Here is a 27,293-nt window from a genome sequence, read left to right as displayed (position 1 = left end):
TCACCATGAAATTTCCCTATTATACACCATGTTTTTGAAATCACCTATATTTGTTATTTCAATTCATAATTCAAGTCAATTAAATTGGTGACCACAATGTAAGCTAAAAAGTTTTCTATCTTGTCCAGGCATGCCTGGGCATGCTTAGGTAGAGTGAATGCAGCATGGGGGAGCAGGTTTTAGAAAGGCTATAAAAAATCGTGCACACACCGTTCCATGCATTGCATTTACATGTATATCGGTTTGTGATCACGTTGATGCACTTGTTCTACATGCATAATATATTGTATAACTGATGCACCATCAATAACTCTCGGAGACGGGAGGCGAACGATAGGCTTTTATTAGCAGCAAAACGGAGCACGTCATCTCGGAGACTGAGGGGGGAAAAGTGCCTCCAATCACCTTTATACAGGGGTCTGTGGGAGGAGCCACAAGAGCAGTCAGCAGAGGGGCATGTCCAGACAGGTATACATAGTTTACCACAATAACATAAGGTAATTGTACTTTCGGGAGTATAACCATATAACAATTACAGCACGGAAACAGGCCATCTCAGCCCTTCTAGTCCATGCCAAACGCTTACTCTCACCTAGTCCCACCTACCTGCACTCAGCCCATAACCCTTTCCTGTCCATATACTTATTCAATTTTATTTTAAATGACAATGTCGAACCTGCCTCTACCACTTCTACTGGAAGCTCGTTCCACACAGCTACCACTCTCTGAGTAAAGAAGTTCCCCCTCATGTTACCCCTAAACTTTTGCCCCCTAACTCTCAACTCATGTCCTCTTGTTTGAATCTCCCCTACTCTCAATGGAAAAAGCCTATCCATGTCAACTCTATCTATCCCCTTCATAATTTTAAATAACTCTATCAAGTCCCCACTCAACCTTCTACGCTCCAAAGAATAAAGACCTAACTTGTTCAGCCTTTCTTTGTAACTTAGGTGCTGAAACCCAGGTAACATTCTAGTAAATCTTCTCTGTACTCTCTCTATTTTGTTGACATCTTTCCTATAATTCAGTGACCAGAACTGTACACAATACTCCAACTTTGGCCTTACCAATGCCTTGTACAATTTTAACATTACATCCCAACTCCTATACTCAATGCTCTGATTTATAAAGGCCAGCATACCAAAAGCTTTCTTCACCACCCTTTCCACATGAGATTCCACCTTCAGGGAACTATGCACCATTATTCCTAGATCTCTCTGTTCTACTGCATTCTTCATTGCCCTACCATTTACCATGTATGTCCTATTTTGATTAGTTCTACCAAAATGTAGCACCTCACATTTATTTGTGATAGCAAAATGTCTCATGAATGTTGCAACTGCCACGGTACTTTCTGTTATATTTGTGGTGAGTATACACTTAAATCTCAAAGACAGATCATTACTCCACTTATTAAGAAAGTCCATGAGCTCTACTTTGGGTGTAAAGTTGGTGACCAAGGCAAAGCCTGGGCTCCTCACATTTGTTGCACAACATGTGATGTTGATCTTAGAGCTTGACTCAGAGGTACTTGGAAGTCAATGTTGTCGATGTCCCAAAGATATGGCGAGAGCAGAAGGAGAATGTGAGAGACTGCTACATCTGTCTGACCAGTGTGTCTAGTTTCTCTGCTAAAAACAAGAAATCCGTTGAATACCCAGTCTCCAATCAGCCATGAGATCTGTGCTGCATGTTGATAGTCTACCAGTACTGAAGCCACCAGAGACGTGGAGTCTAGAGGAGGCTGACAAAGAGGCCATGATGCACAAGCCAGGAATGGAAAACGACACTGATACTGATTCAGATTTTAAACCCTTTATGTCCAGTAAGCTTCATCTGATAACTCAATATTAGTTAAATGTTCTGGTCAGAAACTTGAGTTTAGAAAGGGTAAAAGCAGAATTACCGGGTTCAAGACTGCAAGGATGGAATCTGCTGTTACTAGGCAGAAAAAATTCTGCAAAGAATTTCAATATTTGAGACAGATGTTTCCCAGAATAAAATGATGCCAAGATTAAGGAAGGCATTTTTGTTGGTCCACAAATCAAACAGGTCATCAATGACAGGCAAATCGAAGAACTTCTAGTGGAACCAGAGACAATCAGATGGAAGGCATTCAAGGGTGTTGTTGAAAATGTTCTTGGCAGCAACAGAGCACCAAGCTACATGCAGCTGATTGACAATATGCTTCAAACATGAAAACAATTAAGTCCGATATGTCACTAAAAATTCATTTAGACTTCTTCTCTGCAAATCTTGGCTCTGTCAGTGGCAAGCATGGTGAAAGGTTTCACCAGGACATTGCGATAATGGAGGAACTTTATCTGGGCAACTGGAGTCCATCAATGCTGTCGGATTATTGTTGGAACTTAAGGGAGAAGCCTCAGACACTGAGTACAAATGAAAATCATCAACAAAACATTTTTAGCTCAGTTGAACTATTGCAAAGTGTCAGCACCATTATGCAATTAAATGTATTACATTCACAATAAAAGTTGATTTCTTTTTTCTCCAAATTCCTATGTGATACAAGTAGTCTGAAATTATATTTGTGTTCAGCTTCAAGTGGTCTATCATAACAAAAAAAATTCTGAGGAAGCAACACATTCAAAAAAAATTACTGTCCAGTGTAACTGTTCCTGAACCTGGTGCTGTGGGATCTGAGTCTCATGTATCTCCTTCCAGATGGCAGCAGCAAAATGAGAGCACAGCCTGGATGGTGGGGGTGCTTGATGATGGTTGCTGTTTTCATGTGACAGTGCTCCTTATAGATTTTGCTAATGAATGGGAGGGCTTTACCTGTAAGAGACTGGGCTGAATCTACTACGTATTGTAGGTGTTTCCATTCAAGGAGACTGGTGCTTCCAAACCAGCCCATGATGCAACCAGTCAGTTTATCTCCACCATGCATTTATTGAAGTTTGACGAAGTTTCAGTTGCCATGCTGAATCTTTGCCAACTTCTAAGAAAGTAGAGGTAATGTTGTGCTTCCTTTGTAATGGCACTTATGTGCTGCACTCAGAACAGATCCTCTGAAATACTAATACCGATGAATTTGAAGTTGCTGTCCCTCTTCACTTTTGATCCTCTGATGAAGATGGTTTCCTCTTCCTGTAGTCAATAATCAGTTCCTTGGATTTGCTGATGTTGCATAAAAGGTTGTCGTTGTGGCATCATTCATCCAGATTTTCAATCTCCCTCCTAAATGCTGATTCATCACCGCCTTTGATTCAAACAACATTCAAATCAACTGAGATGGATATTTATGCTAATTCCATTTCCCTTCATATGACTCATATCATTCTCATCTTTTCCTATCTGTGTACCTGTCTAAATGTTTTATTTAAATGTTGTTTCTTCCAATTCCTCTGACAATTTGTTCCATATATCCACCACCCTTTGTTTTGTGCACCTTGGTCTGGAGGAACATTGTATTGTTTGGTATTGAATGACAATAAATGCAGCACAAATACAATGCTTTGACCTGATCTATCTGTTGTGAGGTTTATGACCTCTGTCTGTTGCATGCTATTCCTACCGTTTAGTATGCATTTAGTATATCACGCCTTCCATTTGCCAATTGAAGTAAGGTTGTTGTGGGTTTGATAGCAATCATAAACTGATGTAAAACAATCTTGCTCCAGATGGCACACAGTCCTATGGATGCCATGGCTTGAGCTTCCATATTGGCTTGGAATACATCCCATTTAATATGATGGTAGTACAGACAGACAGACATACTTTATTGATCCCGAGGGAAATTAGGTTTCATTACAGCCGCACCAACCAAGAATAGTCTAGAAGTATAGCAATATAAAACCATAAATAATTAAATAATAATAAGTTAATCATGCCAACTGGAAATAAGTCCAGGACCAGCCTATCGGCTCAGGGTGTCTGACACTCCGAGGAAGGAGTTGTAAAGTTTGATGGCCACAGGCAGGAATGACTTCCTATGATGCTCAGTGTTACATCTCGGTGGAATGAGTCTCTGGCTGAATGTACTCCTGTGCTTAACCAGTACATTATGGAGTGGATGGGAGACATTGTCCAAGATGGCATGCAACTTGGACAGCATCCTCTTTTCAGACACCACCGTCAGAGAGTCCAGTTCCACCCCAACAACATCATTGGCCTTACGAATGAGTTTGTTGATTCTGTTGGTGTCTGCTACCCTCAGCCTGCTGCCCCAGCACACAACAGCAAACATGATAGCACTGGCCACCACAGACTCGTAGAGCATCCTCAGCATCATCCAGCAGATGTTAAAGGACCTCAGTCTCCTCAGGAAATAGAGACGGCTCTGACCCTTCTTGTAGACAGCCTCAGTGTTCTTTGACCAGTCCAGTTTATTGTCAATTTGTATCCCCAGGTATTTATAATTCTCCACCATGTCCACACTGACCCCTTGGATGGAAACAGGGGTCACCGGTGCCTTAGCCCTCCTCAGGTCCACCACCAGCTCCTTAGTCTTTTTCACATTAAGCTGCAGATGATTCTGCTCACACCATGTGAAAAAGTTTCCCACTGTAGCCCTTTACTCAGCCTCATCCCCTTGCTGATGCATCCAACTATGGTAGAGTCATCAGAAAACTTCTGAAGATGGCAAGACTCTGTGTTGTAGTTGAAGTCCGAGGTGTAGATGATGAAGAGAAAGGGAGACAGGACAGTCCCCTGTGGAGCCCCAGTGCTGCTGACCACTCTGTCTGACACAGAGTGTTGCAAGCGCACGTACTGTGGTCTGCCAGTCAGGTAATCAATAATCCATGACACCAGGGAAGCATCCACCTGCATCACTGTCAGCTTCTCACCCAGCAGAGCAGGGCGGATGGTGTTGAACGCACTGGAGAAGTCAAAAAACATGATCCTCACAGTGCTTGCCGACTTGTCCAGGTGGGCGTAGACATGGTTCAGCCGGAACCCAGTACACAGTAGGACTAAACCCTCCTTCCATTACTGGTCACTCTGCCTGGTACCAGCCCCAAGTACTCCTCTCCCCCAGGTAACTCCTCCAGCTATAGTAACTCCTTTCTCCCCCAAAACTGATCACCCAGTGCTGAACCACTTCCCCCATTACACTCCCCCACACCACAGTCACTATCCCCATGACCCCCAACCCCTGATACTGATGCCCTTTCCCACCGGGTAACCGACTGCTGACTGATGAACTGGCTTTCTGGTGCAGGCCGGCCCCGCATTGAGGTCACCACACCTTCCCGACGGCTTTTCAGTGCTGTACCCTCTGCCTGGGTCGCCAGGCCAAACCAACCGACTTGTGCCCAATTGGTGGTGCCGACGCCAAGCGTGAAGTATATGATGTACGAAGTTCAGTCCTGGGATTGGGAGAAAGCTCAGTACTGCAGTACTGTAATGGAGGGTGGGGGGAGGAGAAGGGAAGAGTACTGGGATGTGGGGAGGATATTGATCAGCAAGTCGGTTCTGAAGGCAAATGGTCTCTACTGAGCAAAGAATGGCGAAAAGCCCAATAGATGTGGTTGGTAATGAGGGAAGAATCCAGTAAATTGTGGAGGGGTTGATAAACGTGGAGAGGGGACTTATTTCAGTGGGAGCCAGTTACTGGATGCAGCTTGGCGTGCACCCACGAGATAAGTTCATCGGCTCGGCCTGGGCATGGGTCGGTCAAGACAGCCTGGCAGCCCAGGCGGAGGGTGTGGCGCTGACTGGCAACCAGGAGAGTGAGGAGTGGGTCACTCCTTGTGGTGGGTCTGGCCCAAACACCACAAGGGCCTTCCAACTTTTATATACCAGTTCTGCCATTAATGTTTCCAGTGTAGAGCCTGAAACCTTTGAGCTAGTTTTCAATGTTTCCTACAATAGACTCACTTGCTTAATGATCCCACTGCGTCTTCCAACCGCCAGGTATCTCTGCTTCAAGAGATATAGACTGGCTTTAAGCTACAGTCCATTTCTCTTTGAAGCCAGACAATATTGCACTTCTCCTATCGCCCTTACCCTGCACACTGCACTCTGTCAATTAACTGCAAGGTTAACTCTGGTTAGATGCAGAGCTTAATTATAATTGGAACTAACCGGTAGCATGAAGGTAATGTGTTGGTTACACTGCAATCAATGGGTGTAATTAGTCACGCATTATGATCTCCTCTTCTGAATTACCACCTCAACCTTTCTGCTCATAAATTCTGTCCAATTAGAAAACAATTTGGCAAGCCCAGGCATTCTATTTACTGCCTGGCAGAGATGTTGATATAGGTTGAGAACTCTGATTTGGAGAGTATTGCTTGAACTTCTAGGCTGTCCGCAGCATCTCTTCACTGATTGAAATGGATGCTACTGAGTTTTAGTCCCAAGCATCCAATGTTTGGCCACGCAGTATACAGGGATAGACAACCCACCCCTTCATCATCATATGGTCAAAGCCTCAACGGCATTGTAGACAGCACTTTTTCTAGAGGGATGACCATTGCTCAAGAAGCTGCTAAGCCACACATTCTCAAAACCATTAAAGTTCAGCAATGACCGATGGCCTCAGCAGCAAAGCTCAGACCTGAAAAATGGATACATTGAGCAAAGTTCCAGTGGCCTCATCATTGAACTTCTACACCTTGCCAAGGTGGTTGGCCACATGTCTAGACAGTATAATTAAGTTTTTATGGCACAATTGCTTGCCTCTTTTGTGAGACATTGTCAATATCAAAAGGGTCAGAATCAGAATCAGGTCTATTGTCACTGTCTTATTAGAAGTAAAATTCATTGTCTTATGGAAGCAGCACAGTGTAAGGACGTAAAATTACTACAATTTACAAAATAGATAATGTAAAAATGGAATAATAAGGTAGTGTCCATGAGTTCATGGACTGTTCATGAATATAATGATTATCACATGCTGGTGATAATAAACCTGGTGCGGATTCTGATGGAAAGGAAGAAGCTGTCCCTGAATTGTTGAGTGTGGGTCTTCAGCTTCCTGATGGTAGAAAGGAGAAGAAAACATGTCCTGGATGGTGAGGGCCTTTAATGATGGATGTTACCTTCTTGAGATGGAGCTGGCTGAGCTTACAAACTTTTTGCAGTCTTGTGCAGTGGAGCTTCCATACCAGGCTGTGATGCAACCAGTCAGGATATTCTCCACCATACAAGAAATTTGCAAGAGAATTTCGCGACAGACAAAATCTCTTAAAACTCTTAATGAAGTAGGGTTGTTACATCAATGTGTTGGACCCAGGACAGATCCTCAGAGATGTTGTCACCCAGAAGCTTAAAGATGTGCACTCTTTCTGGATGGTGTTTGTTCTCCCGACTTCCCTTTCCTGAATTCCACAATTAATTCCTTGATCTTGGTGACGTTGATTGTGGGATTGTTATTGCAACATCACTCAACCAGCTGACCTATCTCACCCCTTTTAGCCTCCTCTGGGTCAACAGAGTGGGAGCACTGTTTTTCCAAGTATGTTTGTGATGTTCCTACCCATGATCACAGATTCCAAGACATATATTTAACACCCAGAACAAAATCATACTTTAATTTGTTATTTCCTTTTGCTTCAAATAATATAAATGTATTAAAAAGGAGGTACTTTGTTACTTTTTTCAATTCTTCCTTTTTATTTTTATTTAGAGATATAGCACGGTAACAGGCCCATCTAGTCCAATGAGCTCATGTCACCCAATTACACCCATGTGACCAATAAACCATTAACCCGTAAGTCTTTGGACTGTGGGAGGAAACCAGAGCACAGGAGGAAACCCATGTGGTCACTAAGAGAACATACAAATTCCTTACAGCCACCAGCGGGAATTGAACCTGGGTCATTGGCATTGTAATAGCATTATGCTAACTGCAACACTACTGTGCCATACAGTATCTATGATATCCTTAATAATTTATGAGAATCAGAAATTATCTGACCTTGGAACCAATGTAGATGATCTCACAGAACTCCAATTAATACTCTTTTACCCACTCACTTCGTCATGAAATTTTTGTAACTTTCTTTATCAGCTTTCACCATGTCAAAGTCACCTAGCTTAAGTATCATCAGCAAACTTTAATCTTTCTAGCTGTTCTTCCATTCGTCAATTTTATGGCTGTTAGTTGCATTCACAATGGAGATTCCTTAAGCATACCACTTCACACTCTGCCAACTGGAGTGCATGCTCATTATCCTTACCTTTGATTGTCTATGTCAGGAGCTTGTCTTCAATTCCATGTCTTCTCATTTTTGTTAATTGTTTTTGTGGAACTTTGTTGATCTCTTTCCAAATATGCATTAAATAACATTTACTGTCATTCCCATGTTAGTTAACTGTACAGAAAAAACACGATTCATTTGCTAAGTTTAGAAATTTATTATAGCTCTCTGATCAGCACATATTTGTGCAAATAGTAATATTCCCTAATAAAACATTTTGCAATTTCCCTGTAACAGATATTCCACAAATGGTTATATTGTGCCCTTGTTTCTTTTAATTTTTTAAGCAGCGGTGACATAAATTTGTGTTTCCATTCTAAGAGACAATTCCAAATGAAGTTTTGATTTGGAAGATCATGATCAATACAACAGCAATTTTGTCAAATTTATTTTAATAACCAGAGAGAGAAATGATCAATTCCTGGAAATCCGTGTTTTCACCTCACCTCACTTATTTTATTATCAATATGTTTTAAACCTATAAACCTCATTAAATTTCCCTTAAGATTTCTGAATTCATAAGTGAGGATTGAAATAAAGTAGCCATTCATCAAATCTGCCATTTTCTTATTTCAAATTACAAATATCAAATAAAGTTATCATTACCTTTAGGAAAAAAAAACCTTTTAATATATTTTTAAAATTCCTTGTAAACTGCTTTTTCTCTTCCATTTTTCACTATTGTTCTATTCCTTGATATAAGTTTGTTATTCTATTTTATGCTAATATCCTGCACTTTCAGAGCAACAATTAAAACATCACGCTCTTGATTTTTAGGGTATATATGCTTCTTGTAATATACCCAATATATTTTGAATATCTTTTATTGTTCATCTGTACTTTTACTTGTAAACAATTTTAACCATGGGATTAATTTTGATTGATCTCTCGCAATTTGAGCTGCCCTGTTAAACCACCTGTTCATGGTTATATTATTGATTTAACTCAACGTTGGTTATTTCTTTTACTTTTGCTTTAAAAGTAGATATTGTCCTGGGTGACTATAAAAATTCACAAAAGATTCTCTTCTTTTTAGACTGATGCTATGTACTTCCTCCAGTGCAAAAAAATTAAAGCTACTTACCAGAATTATTTCCACTTTTGATCTCAGTGCCCGTGTGCCCTGCTTCTTTACTTCTGATATTCTGCAAGGCAACAAGCAATTTTCAGCAAAACCTCTTTTAGTTCATCAATTTTACCCTCAGCCTGCTTACGCTTACTAATTTTCCTTCCTTCCCATGCTTAAAAGTGTCTTTTATCATCAACACTACATCTTTTCCACTGTCTCTGTCCTATATAAAGATCCTCTAACCTGCATTGTGCATCTGCTGGTCAGGTCCCAGTGGTTATCACCATTGAGCAATGAAGCAGAATCGATTAGAGAGCATAAGGTAAAAGAACCCTTTGGGGAAAGTAGTCATAATATGATCAAATTCACCCTGAAATTTCAGAAGGAGAAGCTAAAGTCAGATGTATCAGTATTACAGTGGAGTACAGGGTATTACAGTGGCAAGGAATTAGCCTGAATAGAGTGGAAAACAACACTGGCAATAATGATGACAGAGCAGTAATGGCTGGAATTTCTGGAAGCAATTTGGAAGGCACAAGATATATATATCCCAAAGAGGAAGAAGTAGTCTAAAGGAAAGATGGCACAACCATGGCTAACAAGAGAAGTCAAAGCCAACATAAAAGCCAAAGAGTGGGAATATAATAGAGCAAAGATTAGTGGGAAGTTAGAGGATTGGGAAGCTTTTAAAAACCAACAGACAGCAACTAAAAACGTCATTAAGAAGGTAAAGATGGAATATGAAAGTAAGCTAGCCAGTAGTATTAAAGGGGATACCAAAAATTTCTTCCGAGGCATAAAGCGTAAAAAAGGGGCGAGAGTGGATATCAGACCACTGGAAAACAATGCTGGAGAGGTAGTGACAGGGGGAACAATGAAACAGAGATGAACTAATTAAGTATTTTGGATCAGTTTTCACTGTGGAACACACTAGCAGTATGGTGGAAGTTCCAGGTGTCAAGGGCATGAAGTGTGTGAAATTACCAGAACTAGAGAAAAGGTTCTTGGGAAACTGAAAGGTCTGAAGGTAGATAAGTCATCTGGACCAGATGGTGTACACCTTATAGTTCTGAAAGAGGTGGCTGAAGAGATCGTGGAGGGATTTCACTAGATTCTGGAATGGTTTTGGAAAGACTGGAAAATTGCAAATGTTATTCTACTCTTCAAGAAGAGAGAGAGGCCGAAAAAAGGAAACTATAGGCCAGTTATTGTGACTTCAATGGTTGATAAGATGTTGGAGTCAATTATTAAGGATGAGGTCTCAGGATACTTGAAAGCACATGATAAAATAGACCCTAGTTAGCATTGTTTCCACAAGGGAAAATCTTGCCTACAAATCTGTTGGAATTCTTTTAAGAAATAATAAGCAGGATAGTCAAAGTAGAATCGATTGATGTTGTGTACTTGGATTTTCAGAAGGCCTTTGACAAGGTGCTCGACATAAGGCTGCTTCACAAGCTACGATCCATGGTATTATAGGAAAGGTTCTAGAATGGATAAAGCAGTGGCTGTTTGGCAGGAGGCAAAGAGTGAGAATAAATGGAGCCTTTTCTGACAGGCTGCCAGTGCCAAATGGTGTTCCACATGAGTCTGTGTTGGGACTGATTCTTTTTACATTATATGCCAATGATTTAGATGATGGAATTGATGGCTTTGTTGCAAGGTTTGCAGATGATATGAAGATAGGTGGAGGGGCAGATAGTTTTGAGGAAGTAGAGATGCTTCAGAAGGACTTAGATTAGGAGAATGGGTGAATAAATGGCAGATGGAATACAGTGTCAGGAAATATATGGTCGTGCACTTCGGTAGAAGAAATGAAATGGTTAACTGTTTTCTAAAAGGAGTGGAACTACAAAATCTGAGGTGCAAAGGGAGTTGGGCGTCCTTGTGCAGAACATCCTAAAGGTTAATTTGAAGGTTGAGTCTGTGGTGAGGAAGGCAAATGCAACATTAGCATTCATATTAAGAGGACTAGAATATAAAAGCAAGGATGTGATATTGAAACTTTATAAAGCACTGGTGAGGCCTCACTTGGAGTATTGTCAGCAGGTTTGGGCCCATATCTTAGAAAAGATGTGCTGAAACTGGAGATGATTCAAAGGAGGTTCACGAAAATGATTCCAGGATTGAATGGCTGATGGCTCTGGGGCTGTATTCACTGGAATTCAGAAGAATGAGGGGTGACCTCATTGAACCCTATCAAATGGTGAAAGGGTTTGATAGAGTGGATGTGGAGAGGATGTTTCCTATGGTGGGGGAGTCTAAGACCAGAGGACCCAGCCTCAGAATAGACGGTCATCTTTTAGAACAGAGATGAGGAGGAATTTCTTTAGCCAGAGAGTGGTGAATCTGTGGAGGCCAGGTCTTTATGTATATTTAAGGCAGAGGTTGATATTCTTGATTGGTCAGGCCATGAAGGGATACAGGGAGAAGGCAGGAGATTGGGGCTGAGAGTGAAAAATTGGATCAGCCATGATAAAACGGCGGAGCAAAGTTGATTGGTCAAATTGACTCATTTTTTCCCTATATTTTACGGTCTTATGATTATACCCTTTATGCTGAATTTTGTGCTTCAGTGCATTTCATACTTATGTTATCAAAGTTCAAAGTAAAATTATTATCGAAGGACATATATGTCACCATATACTACCCTGTAATTCAATTCCATGTGGGCATTCACAGTAAATACAAAGAAACATAAGAGAATATAATTTGCTCTTGCCTGGATGAAATAATCTCCAACAATACTCAACATTTAAAACATCAACATCTCATCCACCATTTTCAACCTGTATTCCTTCCACAACCAATGCACCCTGGCTTTAATATATACCTCTTTTAGCTTATTTCAGGTAGCTCCAGATCAGTTATTTCATATGAATTGTTATTTTCCCCTTTCAGTATATGTAAACATACATAGGGTTTTAAAAGAAATCTGACAATGAAGACAATGATGATAGATTTCGCATAGTGAAACAGTAAAAAGAGGTGGCAGTATGCACTTGAACAATTAGAATCAGGTTTAATATCACCGGCATTTGCAATAAAATTTGATAACTTTGCGGCAGCAATACAATGATCAATATAGAAAGAAATCTGGATTACAATAATTATATATGTGCATATTATATAGTTAAATTAAAGTACGTAGTGCAAAAAGTGTTGACGTAATATTCATGAGTTCAGGCAGAGGAGAAGAAGCGCTGAATATGTGCCTTCAGGCTTCTGTATCTCCTTCCTGACGGTAACAATGAGAAGAGGGCACGTCCCGGTGGTGGGAGTCCTTGACAAAGCTAACCCTTATTTCAGGTGGGCCAGTGGTAAATCTATAGAAAAACACACCAGAGAGATAATGGAATCAAACATAATTTTGATTTTTTCCATTTCATTTATGTTCCTTTCACAAAACATTTTAAGATGCAGTACGTGTAATTTGAGATACGACATATGGTACGTGGGGAATTTTGGAATGAACAGGTGACTTTGGACCTCGTTTCCACAGCTGGGGAGTTACTTCCCACCGTGTTAAACGTTAAAACATTAATTGCTATTGATCAGTTTACAACTTCAGTGCTCTACCGTGAATTAATCAGAGGGATAGGTGGTGATAGCTTTTGTTCCTTTATTCAGTGATTTTACTAGGCTAGCGTATAATACACAATAATTGGGTGGTCCGACCTCCTTTCCTCTTCCAACCGCCCTGGGCGATTCACAGGGCAACGGGTATTATTTTCCACCATTTAGTAAATAGATGTATTTGTTTATTATGGTCCTGTGTAAAACTTGACAATTTTTACACAGGAAAACAATTCATTACTGCACTGCATTGAGAGAGTGCAAGGTAAAACAGTAACCGACGTTCGGGGTAACATTCGCGGGGGCTTTTTTCCCTTTACTTAATTCAATCTTAGAAACGTTTGACTGAAGGGAACCCACAAGCAGTCCCTGACCACTTTCAGCACCGTTGCCCACTGACCCGCCAGCATGAGTGAAATATGGCCACCGCTCTCAGAACGAAAACAGGTTGTACGTTTATACACAAACACCTAGCAGGAGCTATATTTAATGTAATTAAAACCGGCCAGTCAACAAAACACACTCACTCCACGACCGCCGCTTCGGGAGCGCGGCCCCACACTACGAGCGCATGCGCACTGTGACTGCCCGGGTTTCACCCTTCCCGCCTCCCGCGCGAGGCCGAAGCGGAGGCAGCACCACGTGACGCCGCGTTCTGTCGCGGTGCCGGCGCCACCGCTATCGCCTCCTCGCCATCTTCTATCAGAGGAGCGCGATCGTTCACCCTGCCCGGCTCCGTGGACGGCGGCAGCTTTGCCCCATTTTTCTCTCGGCTGGACCGGACCGAGCGCACGCTCTCACACCCGGGAAGGGACAGGTCAGTCCTGCTGTTTTATTTATACTCGTGGCTTCATCTTCCCCTTCCATCCCGATCTTAATTCAGTTCCTTTCCAGTCATTCCCCTTTAACTCGTGGCTGTGCGTGTGATCATTTCTATATCTGTGTAACATTAGAGTAAAGGGTCTAAGCCGGTATTTTCCGATGTGGAAGTGCGCAGTTACTCTTGGGGTTGGAGAGAGCAATGTGAAGGGTGACCCACTCCGATGTGTTTGAACTTCGTCCCGTTGCTGGGCTGTTCATTCTGTGACAGTGTTAAATTGTTGTATGGAGTGCACAGTTAGTAATACTGGCATCCGTCACTAGGGCAGTCTAGGGGGTGTGTGCGTGCTTCCTCATTCAGGAAATACAGAGTACGCCAGGTCACTGAATAAAATCCTGGAAATTAATCCACGTGTACAATTAAAACTGGGATTAATCTTGTATAGCCTTTGTATGGATGTGTTATCTGAAGCGATGAGGTTGTTCGTGGTGTGTTCGAATGACTTTACGGTAACTTACTATAAATTATGTCCAGGTTACACATTTTCTGTGGATGCGTCCGGTTTTACAACTATTGGGTGAAACAGTGCAATTCTCAACAGCGGTTTGTTAGTAACACATGATGTTGCCTTCTGGGTGTTCTTGCCCTGTTGTATTCACCTTCAGTGTCGAGTAGAAAAATCGCTTTAGTTTTTAAATACCAATTTAACTCAATCGCTTTAGTCGGCAGTTGAATAATATGAATTGTACAAGGCAGTACTCCTAAAAGTGGGGGGGTTCTCATCCTTTATAAATCTAGGTATTTTAGGTATATTTGCATGTTTTCCTTTAATGTGTATTCAAATAATGTTGACGAAATTGTTAATAGCATTGTTTTCTTGGTGGGTAAATCTGGACACATGTGGGTGTTGACGGTGGCGGATAATTAGTGTTGATGGCTGTGCTGTGTTGAACACTGCCCTCTTTCCTTCCCTCATGTGTTTCTTCCAAGGTGAGGCAATAATTTGTACTTTAATATTTTAAATGAGTCTGGCATTTTGTAGCCTTAAAATTAAAATATTATGTGCGAAATACTATATATAATGAAATAATAAAGAGAATAACTGAAGTACTCAACAGGACACGCAGAATCTGCCAGACAGTTAATATTTCAGGTTGATGACCTTTTGTTACTGAGTTTTAATGGAAGGTCATTTCTGCGTTCTGGATTGATAGTGTGATTTTCAAAATTTAGACTTGCAATATATTAAAATAAGATGAATTTGAAATAAGTATGCAACAGATAATTTAAAAATAGTTTTGCTTTTTATTCTGATTACAAATAATTTCATGCTCACTCAGCGTCTATATCCCCATGTAGTCCAGTGTCTTTCAATACTTTGATTTTGCAATCTAGTTGACAATCATGTACAAATTAAACACAAAAATGGGGTGGGTGGAATAGCATCATGTGGTTTTAGACTAAGAGGCATTATCCGTAATAAATTTAATGTATTTCTCCTTGATTGAATATGACAATACTGGCATGTCTTTTGACATTCAATTTCATGCTGTCGGAAGTCTAATTTCCTCCATTTGCAACATGTTTTGATTCTAAAGATCTATACCTTTCAGCATCTTTTAAGCATTTTTTTTCACTCTTGCTAATTGTCTTTCATGCAGAGGAGGTTGACCAGGATGTTTGGATTCAAAAGTTTTAGGAGAGGTTGGACAAACCTGGGGGGTGCTGGCATGGTAGCGTAGCATTTAGTGTAACATTATTACAGCTCTGGTGACCCGGGTTCAATTCCTGCCTCTGTCTATAAGGAGTTTGTATGTTCTCCCCATGACTGTGTGGGGTTCCTCCTTTCCTCTGGGTGCTCTGGTATCATCCCACGTTCAAAAGACTTACATTAATTGGTCACATAGGTGTAATTCGATGGTGCAGGCTTGTTGGGCCAGAAGAGCATGTTATCATGCCGTATCTCTAAACAAAAAAAATACACTTGGACTGTTTTCTCTGGAGTTTTGGGGGCTGAAGTGTATCCTTCAGGAACTGTATAAAATGGTAAGAGGCATAAATGGGCTACAGAGTCAGAGTTATTCTCCCAGAGTGGGTATGTTGAATACTGCTGGTCATATTTGGTAGGTCATAAACACAAGATATGATGCAGGTGCTGGAACTGTTGAGCAACATACACACAAAATGCTGGAGGTTCTCAGCAGGTCAGTCAGCATTAATGGAGAGAGTAAACAGTTGACCTTTCTAGCTGAGACACTTCAAAGTTGGTAGGAGCCTGGAATGCTCTGCCAGCGAGTGGCACAGGCAGATACACGGTATTAAAGTGGTATTTAGACAGGCATGTGTACAAGCAGGGAATTTAGACCATGTGCAGACAGATGGGATCAGTGGGATTGACATCTTGACTGATACTATATTGTCTTCTATATGCAAAAAAGAATATTCTTTGAAACTAGCCTCTGTTTAGAACTAAGTTTCAAGAATTAATTTCTCCTAAAACTGTTGATAAGTTAGTATTTAAAATAAATGAATTGTAGTCCATTTATAAGCAGTTTGTAGAGTTCTATGTTTTTCATTAAAGACTTAAAATATTTTGCTACCAAACTGTTGCATTTTCAATTCAGGTTAGAAATTTAATATTCCTTAATTTCAAATCTCTTACTATATTTCCTTTCGGTTAGTCCTGACGAAGAGTCTCGGCCCGAAATGTCGACAGCGCTTCTCCCTATAGATGCTGCCTAGCCTGCTGTGTTCTACCAGCATTTTGTGTGTGTTGTTCCTTAATTTAGGTGCGTTTTTATGAGGTTGACAATCGTACTTTTAATCATCATCAACAATACTCTAATTATTAACAAAGACTTGTTCAATCAAGTTTGATATACTTGAGTATTTTCTTCTGTATCCCATCTCTAGGACTCTTACTGCTTGGTTATGTTGAAAAGTGTAAACTTGAAAAGATTACACAGTCTAATTGGCTAGGCTTAATAACTTACCATTTCTTATTTTTCCCACCAAGTTAACTGCTCGTACCATCTTCACACTTTACATAAAATATATTTATTTTACATCCCATGCATTGAGTCAGTTCTTAAAGTGTTAATTTGTTCTGTTAATTTCTTTTGAGAAGCTTGAAAAGTTGAATATCTTCTGAGTCCTCATCAGAATGAACTATTCATCTTTCCAGCAGCTCATCATAGATATCTTAAAATGCCATTGCTTTTTAGTACAGCTTTCAGATCCAGGGCTCATTTGCATTAATATGGCAACTGGAATTCATGTATTGTCATCATCTTTAGGAACTTCCACAATCATGCTGGGCTCCTTACTTCTGCTTGTTATTCTGTTGGCCTGTGAGCTAACAGCCATTACTCCCACTGTGGTTATGGGTGTTGCCCTGAAACCTGACCAGTCCGTTTAGAGTAGTGGTCACCAACCTTTTTAACCCCAAAATCCCCTACCTCGGCCTTAGTGAAAGGGAAGATCGACCCCAGATCGATTAGTTACACGCATGTGCACCGGGGCAGAAAAGACCGGAAGTAAAACCCCACAACCCGGATGTAGAAATAATGTATAAACACCAGGGGTGCCCACCCTTTTTTGCACTGCGGACCGGTTAATATTGACAATATTCTTGCAGACTGGCCGACGGGGGTGTGTGGGAGTGTTAAACATGACCGGAATACAGCGATACTCGAAGCAGGTTCCTTATGTCCAGTCTATTCCACATTTTAGTTTTCGCGGCTCTCAGCACTTAGCTTATGTGCCGCTTGCTCACATTTTTTTCTGCTCAAAAAACTCAACACCTTTGTCTTTAAGTGCAGGGTGCTTGGACTTAAGGTACCGGAGCAGTTTTGAGGGCTTCATTGCCTCATTAGACAGCCTCTGGGCCCGAACTCCAGCCTCCCGCCTGCCCCCCGCCAGATGCCTTGGCCAGGTGCGGCTGGTCATGGGTGGGGTGGGAGGACAAGGTCAGGGCGGAGAGAGCGACCGACCGACCGAGTGAGGAGTGCGACCGGGTGCCCACCCACCCTCCCCCCCTTGTAGGATCTATCGACCAACAAAAGTTTGTTTCAGTAGATTGCAACGCGGTAGCTGCTCTGATACTTAGGGAACCCTGAGCCCAAATTAGATTGTTTGTGAATATTTTAGCACCGGGTTCCCCACGAATATTCGGTGTGCTAAACAGGTTTACAGGCTGCACCCATCTATCCGTGCTGCAGGCTGGTAGCAATGGAACTTCTAGCCAGCCGTGCGAGGTGAACCAGTGATCGCTGGCGCGAGGGTATCACTGCATTTAGGTGACTGATGATCTCATGTGCATTCAAGTTCAACAGTGGACATGACAGGGAATGAGGTAAGGTGCAGTTGACGCATATCGTTTCCTCATGGCCCGGTGGTTGGGGACCACTGAATTGCACTGTGTAGTGCAGGGGAGCTACACGCATGCGCACTGGGCAGAAAGAACGGAACTAAAACCCCGCAACCGGGAAACAATCTCTCAACAGTATTTGTGTATTTATTTTTCATTTTTTTCGTGATCTACTGGGAAAGTCTCAAAGATCAACTAATCGATCGCGATCCATGGCTTGGCAACCACTAGTTTAGAGTCTAGCTCTTAGTTTTCCTCCCTAGTCTTATTATACCCACATTAACTGCTGCTTGCATTCCAGGGCACCTTCCCAAGATACTCCAAACGTCTACTATTTGAAATATCATTTTTAAATTCATTATTAACAAAGGTTTTACTTTGGTGTATAGAACACTACAACATATTACAGGCCCTAGTGCTGAATATTTAACCTACCCTAATCTAATTCTCCCTCCTACTTAACACTGCATTTGATATCATCCACGTGTTTATCTAAGAGTTTAAATGCCCCAATGTATTTGCCTCTTTCAGCGCCCTAGTAGTGTTTACAATGCACTCACCACTTTGTGTAAAGAACTTGCCTCTGACATTCCTTCTACAATCACTTCAAAATTGTGTCCCCACATATTAGCTGTAAATGGTTTTTATGCACAGATGGTTTTCTAAATCCATTTTTTTTTGCCATAATCCCATTCAAAGCAGGCCTTTCCATAAGACATAGGGGCAGAATTAGGCCATTCAGCCCATCAAGTCTGCTCTGCCATTTCATCATGACTACAAAATTTCCCCCTCAACCCCATTCTCCTGTCTTCTCTCCATAACCTTTCATGCCCTGACTAATCAAGAACCTATCACCCTCCGCCAGAAATACATCCAATGACCGAGTCTCTGCAGCTACATGTGGCAACAACTTCCACAGATTCACCACAGAAATTTCTCCTCATCTCTTTTCTAAATGAACAACACTCTATTCTGAGGCTGTGTCCATTGGTCCTAGATTCCCGTTGTAGGAAATATCCTCTCCTCATCCACTCTTTCTGGGCCATTCCATAGGTTTCAATGAGATTCACCCGCCCCATTCTTCTAAATTCCATCAAGAGCCATCAATCACTACTCGTACGATAAGCCTGGAATCATTCTCGTGAACCTCCTGTTAATTTTGCACATCCATGAATTGTGGCTGAAAGATTATTAATTTGGGAGTTTAACATCCAAGGATACACATTGTATCAAAAGGACAGGCAGGTAGGCAGAGGGGGTGGGGTGGCACTGTTGTTGAAAAATTAAATGAAATCATTAGAAAGAAGTGACATAGGATTGGAAGGTGTAGGATCATTTTGGGTAGAGTTAAGAAACTGCAAGGGTAAAGAGACCCTGTGCAGGCAAAGATGTGATCTACAAATTACAATGGGAGATAGAAAATGCATGGTAGAAGAAAATAAAAGTGTAGACTATTTTCTAAATTGACTCATTTCATCTGGACTCATCTATTTCCAGGATCTACAGGTTTTCTCTTGTTTGTGAGTGTTCAAAGCCCTCGATTGAGTGGATATTGAGTGGATGTGGAGAGGATGTTTCCTATGGTGGAGGAGTGTAAGACCAGAGGGCACAGCCTCTGAATAGAGGAGGAATCCATTTAGAACTGAGATAAGGAGGAATTTCTTTAGCTAGAGAGTGGTGAATTTGTGGAATTCGTGGAGGCCAAGTCATTGAGTATATTTAAGGCAGAAATTGATAGATTTTTCATTAGTCAGGGCATGAACGGTTACGGGAGGAGGGCTAGATATTGGGGCTGCGAGGAAAATGGATCAGCCATGATGAAATGGCGAAGAAAACTTGATGAGCCAAATGACCTAATTCTGCTCCTATACATCTTATGGTCTTTGAAACCTCTCTGATGTCATCACATCCTTTCTGCTCATATTACTTCAAGTGAGGCCTTGTGTATCTTATACAGCCTCAGCATTATGTCCTTGCTTTTATATTCTAGTCCTCTTGAAATGAATGCTAACATGGCATTTGCCTTCCTCACCACCAACTCAACCTGCAAATTAACCTTTAGGGCAGGGGTTCCCAACATTTTTTATGCTATGGACCAATACCATTAAGCAAAGTGTCCGTGGACCCCAGTTTGGGAACCCCTGCTATAGGGAATCCTGCACAGGGACTCCCAAGTCTCTATGCACCTCAAATTTTTGGATTTTCTCCATTTTAGACAATAGTCTATGCTTTTATTCCTTCTACCAATGTTCATGACCATGCACTTCCTGACTCTGTATTCCACCAGCCACTTCATTGCCCATTCTCCTAATCTGCTTAAATCCTTCTGTAGCCTCCCTGCTTTCTCAGCACTATCTGCCTCTCCACCTATCTTTGTATCGTCTGCAAACTTGGCCACAAAGCCATCAATTCCATCATCCAAATCATTGACATGCAATGTAAAAATAAATGGTCTCAACACAGATTTCAGTGGAACACTGCTAGTCACTGGTAGCCAATCAGAAAAGGTTCCTTTTATTCCCGCTCCCTGGCTTCTGCCAATCAGCCAATGCTCTATCTATCTCAGTATTTTACTTGTAATACCATGGGCTCTTGTTACGCAGCCTCGTGTGGCTCCTTGTCAAAGGCCTTCTGAAAATCCAAGTACACAACATCCACCAATTCTCCTCTGCCTTTCCTGATGCAAAACATGAGATTCTGAAGATGTTGGATATCTAGAGTAATGCATACAAAATGCTGTAGGAACTCAGCAGGTAAAGCAGCATTTATCTCTCAACGTTTTGGGTCGAGACCCTTTTCAGGTCTTCAGATCCATAGGAAAGGATTAAGCTATTTCGCTGCTGTAAAATTTGTACAGGAGCGAGATTAATCAGCCAGTTGAGTGGTGTTGCAGCATCAACCATGCATTCAACACCAGGAAGTCCAAGGAGTTAATTGTGAACTTCAGGAAGGGGCAGTTGAGGGGACGTGCACCAGTCCTCACTGAGGGATCAGAACTGGAAAAGGTGAGCATTTTCAAGTTCCTGGGTGTCAAAACATCTCTGACAATCTATCTTGGGCTGAACATATTGAAGCAGCTACAAAGAAGGTGTGAGAGTGGCTATATTTCATTATGAATTTGAGGAGAATTGGTATGTTACCAAAGACACTCAAAAATTTTTTACAGATATGCTAAGGAAAGCACTCTAATTATTTGCATCACCATCTGATATGGAGGGGCAACTGCACAGGATCAAAAACAGATGCAGGAAGTTGTAAATTCAGTCAGCTCCATCAGGAGCACCAGCATCCAGGACATCTTCAAATGCCAATGCTTCAAAAAGGTGGTATCCATCACCCAGGACAATCCCTCTTCTCATTAAGGAGGAAGTGTAGAAGCCTGGAGGCACACTCAGTGTTTCAGGAACAGCTTCTTCCCCTCGCCGTCAGATTTCGAATGGATAACAAACCCATGAACACTACCTCTATTATTTTTTTGCTCTACTTATTTAATTTATTTTATATTTTTGTATGTATGTATATTAAGCTTTTATTATTATGTATTGCACTGTACTGCTGTCGCTAAAACAACAAATTTCACAACATATGCCAGTGAGTGATATTAAACCTCATTCTGCTTGAGTTCCTTCAGCATTTTGTATGCATTACTCTTTCCCAGTTCCACTGTTTTTTTAGGTCACCACAGCTTGTCTGCAGTACTATTTCAGCCTATTTTGCAGAATAATCTTGTGTCATAGGATCAAGACTTAAATAAATCCTTCACAGCTGTGTATATCTGTCACTCATTTTACCTGCTTGCTTAACTATGCATTACCAGCACATGCACTAAATAATCTGAAAGACTTGGGTTATGTTGACATACCTGGTAAACACTTTGCAGCTTCTATGATCTCATTTTTGCAAGCTGGTCAATAAGCAATTAGCTGTTGTTTTATACTGTGCTTCATTTTATTTTCTATAGCTAGACCAGGTGTAAACTGAGTTGCCAATTTCTCACAGTCATGCAGCAGTGATCGGCAGATGTGGTTGGGCCAAAAAGCCTGTTTCCATGCTCTATAACTTGGGCTCTGTAATCAGTTATGGGATAAGTGGTCACTTAATTTAAGTGATTATTGAAAGAAGAATGTCCAGTCTTTTTTTTTGTATGAATTGCTAAGAGGAGTTGTGGTTCTTTGTTTATACACAATAGTCTAATATTAGGTTTACATGATTTTGACAGTATACATCCTTTTCGTTGTTTGTACGTTTATTGCTTCGTATATTTGATATAACTTCTCCTCTGATTTGTATCTATTCACTTTTTTTTAAAAATCAATTAAAAAAAAGATTGAAAATGAATGAAATGAAGAATGTTAACTGACAAGAATTTCAGCAGAACTCTTTGCAATTCATAGTCTAATGCCTATATGGTACAGTACATGTACCATCTGCCAGAGAAAACAGTATGGTTTAAGAAATAATTTTTTAAAGGATCACTCTTCCAAGAGTACAATATACAACTCAGCATTTTAATGACTCATAATGTTTTCTAAAGAGAAACAATAAAATAGTATTTAGTGGTGGAATTTCTTTGGGCTGTAGAGGAGGAAGCTGAGGCCCGTGTGAGGACTGATTGTTTGGTACTTAAGAGGATAAAATTGAAAGGGATACCAAAAATATAGCAAGTAGAACTGATAGTGTTTGCTATCGGTATGGTAGCTTTCGGCATTCTGAGGGATACAGATTTGCTTTCTTGGTGTCTGGACAGCATTGTGGGAGTGTCATTTTTGGAGTTTATCTTTTAAAGGTTACTGAGATTTTGTAGTGAACGTACAATATGTAGTTAATGTGATTTGACCTTTGCAATTGTATAGCAAAGTAACAGTTTACATTTTTTTTATTGATTCTTAAAATGACATCCTTCTTCACAATTCCAACATTTTGATTCCTGAAATTGGTGCTAGCAAATTTTATTATAGATTTATTTTATTATGACCTACCATGGCTTTGTGCGTGGTAGGTCATGTTTAACAAATCTATTAGAGTTTTTCAAGGAGGTTACAAGTAAAGTGGATGAAGGGAAGGCAGTGGATGTTGTCTATGTGGCCTTCAATAAGGCCTTTGACAAGGTCATGGGAGGTTAGTTAGGAAGATTCAGTCGCTAGGTATACATGGTGAGGTAGTAAATTGGATTAGACACTGGCTCAATGGGAGAAGTCCGAGAGTGGTAGTGGAGGATTGCTTCTCTGAGTGGAGGCCTGTGACTAGTGGTGTGCCACAGGGGTCAGTGCTGAGTCCATTGTTATTTGTCATCTATATCAATGCTCTGGATGATAATATGGTAAATTGGATCAGCAAATTTGCTGATGATACAAAGATTGGAGATGTAGTGGACAGTGAGGAAGGTTTTCAAAGGGATTTGAAAACCTTGCAGAGGGATTTGGACCAGCTGGAAAATGGGCTGAAAAATGGGAGATGGAGTTTTAATACAGACAAGTGTGAGGTATTGCACTTTGGAAGGAAAAACAAAGGTAGAACATACAAGGTAAGTGGTAGGGCACTGAGGAGTGCAGTAGAACAGAGGGATCTAGGAATACAGATAAAAAATTCCCTAAAAGTGGAGTCACAGGTAGATAGGGTAGTAAGGAGAGTTTTTGGTACATTGTCCTTTATAAATCAAAGTATTGAGGTATATGAGTTGGAATGTTATGGTGAGGTTGTATAAGGCATTGGTGAGGCCGAATTTGGAGTATTGTGTGCAGTTTTGGTCACTGAATTACAGGAAGGATATTAATAAGGTTGAAAGAGTGCAGAGAAGGTTTACAAAGATGTTGCCGGGACTTGAGAAACTGAGTTACAGAGAAAGGTTGAATAGGTTAGGATTTTATTCCCTGGAGCATAGAAGAATGAGGGGAGACTTGATAGAGGTATATAAAATTATGATGGGTATAGATAGAGTGAATGCAAGCAGGCTTTTTCCACTGAAGCTAGGGGAGAAAAAACCAGAGAACATGGGTTAAGGGTTAAGGGTGAAGGGGGAAAAGTTTAAAGGGAACATTGGCGGGGGGGCTTCTTAGCACAGAGAGTGGTGGGAGTGTGGAATGAGCTGCCAGATGAAGTGGTAAATGTGGGCTCACTTTTAACATTTAAGAAACACTTGGACAGGTACATGGATGAGAGGTGTATGGAGGGATATGGTCCAGGTGCAGGTCAGTGGGACTAGGCAGAAAAATGGTTCGGCACAGCCAAGAAGGGCCAAAAGGCCTGTTTCTGGGCTGTAATGTTCTATGGTTCTATCAGAAGTTTGGTAAGTATATTTTTTAAGTAATGCCATCTGCTTTTCTCAGTTTGTAGGTGGATCTTAAGCAGTGTTTTGGATTCTTACAGTATTTGCTGTATATGGTTTATGGCAAGCCAAGTTCTGGTTTTACAACATAAGATTACCAGAGTTACTATGTGTGGTTTACTGTATATGATATTTGTATACCAGATTTACTGTGTTTACACCATAAGGTGTAGGAGTAGAATTAGGCCATTTTACCCATTGGGTCTGCTCTGCCATTTTATCATGGCTGATTTAATATTGCTCTCAGCTCCATTCTTCTGCCTTCTCCCTGTATTTCTTCATATGATTTGGCCAGTCAAGAATCTATCAACCTGTGCCTAAATATACATAAAGACTTGGCCTCCATTGCTTCCTGTAGCAAAGAATTCCACAGATTCATCTATTTCTGTCTTAAGAAATTCCTCCTCCATTCTAAAAGGATGCTGCTTTATTCTGAGGCTGTGTTCTCTGGTCTTGGACTCTCCCATCATAGGAAACATCCTCTCCACATCCACTCTATCAAGGCTTTCACCATTTGATAGGTTTCAATGAAGTCACTCCTCATTCTTCTGAATTCCAAGGAGTAGAGACCCAGAGCTATCAAACGCTCTTTATTTGACTAACATAGAAAGCCTACGGCACAATACCGGCCCTTTGGCCCATAATGCTATGCTGAACATATACTTTCTTTAGAAATTACCTAGGGTTACCCATAGCCCTCTATTTTTCTAAGCTCCATGTGCCTTTCCAGAAGTCTCTTAAAAGACCCTATCAAATCCGCCTCCACCACCGCCGCTGGCATCCCATTCCACACACTCACCACTCCCTGCGTTTATTTAAAAAAAACTTACCCCTAATATCTCCTCTGTACCTACTTCCAAGCACCTTAAAACTGTGCCCTCTCGTGCCTTTCAAACCTGGAATCAGTTTCGTGAACCTCCTTTGAACCCTCTCCAGTTTTAGCACATTCTTTCTAAAATAAGGTATTTGGTTTATTGCAAGCCATGTTCTCTTTTTACAACATAAGACTACCAGATTTTTATAAGGAATTTTTGCTATTTTTGTGGTTGAAAAAACATCTTTGTCTCTCCATAAGCTACAAATTAGTTAGTTAGTTAGTTGTCGTGTGCAGTGTTTAATCGGAACTGTATTTAAAGCAGAGCCCATTGTAAAGAAAGACGAGTCTTGAACGTCTCCATTTAGGTTGTCTATTGTCATAGTGGCTTGGTACACCTATAGTACTAGATGGCGTATGATTGTTTTCAGTATGGATTTATAGTTTCAAAATTTGGATTAAAAATTGAAAGCACTGAAGAAATTTTCATTAAGGCATGGCTGCTGCAAAACGACAAATTTCATGTCATATAAAGCTGATAATAAATTTAATTCTGAAAAAATACGCAACTTGGAATTATTCTAGGTAATTAAGGAAGTGTCTCGTATAAATGTAAACAATGGTCATAACTCTTCTCTTTATGACCAGATGTTTGAGATTGCACATAAATTTTCAATCCTGTGTAAAATGGATGTCAATAATATTTAGATGTTTGTTAAGCTTTCCTTTTTTTTCTTTTTGCCTAGTTGTTTGCTTTGGAAAAAAATAGAGGTACATAAGGAGCATTTTAACTTCAAGTTAACTCAGGGGTGGGCAAACTTTTTGACTTGTGGGCCACAAAGGGTTCTAAAATTTGACAGGGGGGCCGGACCAGGAGCAGATGGACAGAGTGTTTTGGTAATACACCTCATAAGAGAAAATAAAATATCATGGGATATGTAGAAAACATGTGCTTTAATTTCAATTGAAAATGAACAAATGCATTACAACAAAATATCTGTCTTTGAAGTCCCATGGTATTTAGCTATTTATTGAAATGACTTTTAAAACACTGAAAATTAAATGAATAAAATACAGCTTTTTTTAATAGTAACAGTTATTATTTTAAAGCACTGAAAATTCTGTTATCCTTCAAGATATTATCATCATCACTCTCCTCCTGACTGTCTTTATTTCAAAAACGGTAGGAGATGCAGGTCTACTTGTCCTGCTCCTTCTTATTCAATTGTCCCCTGTGCCAAAACTCAACAACGACCAGCACAAGGACAGAACAGTGACAGCGTGCCAGTATGCGGAGCGCGTTATTTGATCTGGAGCGCATTTTTTATTTTGAGAACGTACGTGCACCTACGCACTACTCATGTCCATCACTTAACAGAAATGACATGTAACATGTAAGGCTTATTGAAAAAAATATTTTCAAATGCATTTTTTACATAACACAACGAAGAAACTTATTTTTAATTTCAGTGGGAGCAGTGTTGTTGGTCTCCCTTTTTAGCCAGTGCATCAAAGTCTGGATTTAGTTTTGTTGTGGCGATTCTCAGGATGGATCTGAGGTGTTGGTCAGTTAACTTGGATCTGTGGCTGGCTTTGTTGATGTTCATGATGCTGAACGCCTGTTCACACAAATAGGTCGAGCCGAACAACGCCAGCATCTTCTGTGCCGTCCTCCGGAGGTTTGGAAACACCTCTTTACCAAGTGAAGCATAAAAGTCATTCAGTTTAAGAGAGTTGAACTTCTCTTTTAAGACGGGGTCAGACTGAAGGTCGATCAGTTCCAGCTGTAGCTCCTCTGGTGCTGTTTCAGGATCTTGTGACAGGGGACAGGCCACCAACTGAAGTGACTTGTCAATTTTTTCAAAATCAGAAAAGCAACGGCAGAATTCTCTGTGGAGCGCATCCAGTGACTCGCTGTATTTTTTCACATTTGCGCCGGCCTCTTCCAGTGTGGCTAGTGTGGGAAAATGAGTGAATAACTTATTCAAAATTTGCCTGGAGAAAAAAGCCAGCTTGGATTTAAAGGCTTTCACGTTTGTGTACATGTCATGCACAAACTGATCCTTCCCCTGTAGCTTCACGTTCAGTTCATTCATGTGTGAAAATATATCCACAGCAAACACAAAGTCACAAAGCCAGCTCTTGTTGC

The 27,293-nt window shown here is 40.8% G+C and overlaps 1 protein-coding gene and 1 long non-coding RNA gene across 6 annotated transcripts in view; one reads left to right on the top strand and one right to left on the bottom strand.

The window, feature by feature from the left end:
• Nucleotides 1–8,150: 8,150 nt before the first annotated feature.
• LOC140714000 (uncharacterized) lies at nt 8,151–13,387 on the bottom strand. Its single transcript, XR_012095807.1, has 3 exons — nt 13,344–13,387; nt 9,256–9,316; nt 8,151–8,285 (listed from the first exon to the last, which is right to left on the bottom strand). It is a non-coding gene; the product is annotated as an uncharacterized lncRNA (long non-coding RNA).
• A 68-nt stretch (nt 13,388–13,455) lies between these two features.
• LOC140713914 (protein PALS2-like) overlaps nt 13,456–27,293 on the top strand; it is a 186,295-nt gene continuing 172,457 nt past the window's right edge. For all 5 annotated transcript variants that reach the window (XM_073024591.1, XM_073024586.1, XM_073024585.1 and 2 more), the window contains exon 1: nt 13,456–13,633. The gene's annotated coding sequence lies outside the window, so the exon portion shown is untranslated. The remainder of the gene's footprint in view (nt 13,634–27,293) is intronic.

Source organism: Hemitrygon akajei, chromosome 20 (assembly GCF_048418815.1).
Source record: "Hemitrygon akajei chromosome 20, sHemAka1.3, whole genome shotgun sequence".
In the NCBI taxonomy this organism is placed as follows: domain Eukaryota; kingdom Metazoa; phylum Chordata; class Chondrichthyes; order Myliobatiformes; family Dasyatidae; genus Hemitrygon; species Hemitrygon akajei.
This window is presented reverse-complemented; position numbering and strand designations above follow the sequence as displayed.